Genomic DNA, 546 nt, shown 5'->3' with positions numbered 1-546 from the left:
GGTAGCAATTAATATGGCATTTATGATCTTTGCTACAGGAAGTTGCTTTGGAGTAAACATATGATTGCATCATATTTGAAACCCTAGGACCTAACCCAATATAGCAAGAGGAATTCATTTAATACCAGAATACGAGCTAGTTCACATGTCATAAACAATGGCTGCGATGAATTTCCAATACCTTAGCATGGAACTGAACAGCCGAGGACTGTGATGGGTTATCTGCGAAACAGCAGTTTATCTGTTGATTGTTTCAGTGGCGATAACTGGAAACTCGTTCGTTCTTCTGGCACTTTATAGAAATACTCAACTGAGAACAATTCCAAACTTTTTTATTGCGTCTCTGGCTCTGTCGGACATTTTTCTTCCATTGCTTTGTGCACCGCAATCGATCACTGTTGCCATCATCGGTCGCTGGCCATTCAACGATGACATTTGTCAAGTCCAAGGATATTTTGTGATGGTTCTCGCCTGTGCATCGTTGCAAATCTTAACACTGACTGCCATAAATCGATTTTATCGGATTGTGCGAACGAAGAACTACAA

General features: G+C 40.7%; 1 pseudogene; it reads left to right on the top strand.

The window, feature by feature from the left end:
- Positions 1–546, top strand: part of LOC138026435 (melatonin receptor type 1B-B-like) — a 1268-nt pseudogene continuing 722 nt past the window's right edge.

Source organism: Montipora capricornis, chromosome 12 (genome assembly GCF_036669925.1).
Source record: "Montipora capricornis isolate CH-2021 chromosome 12, ASM3666992v2, whole genome shotgun sequence".
NCBI classification, from domain to species: Eukaryota; Metazoa; Cnidaria; class Anthozoa; order Scleractinia; family Acroporidae; genus Montipora; species Montipora capricornis.
The sequence above is the reverse complement of the archived record's forward strand: the minus strand, read 5'-3'. Positions and strand labels throughout refer to the sequence as shown.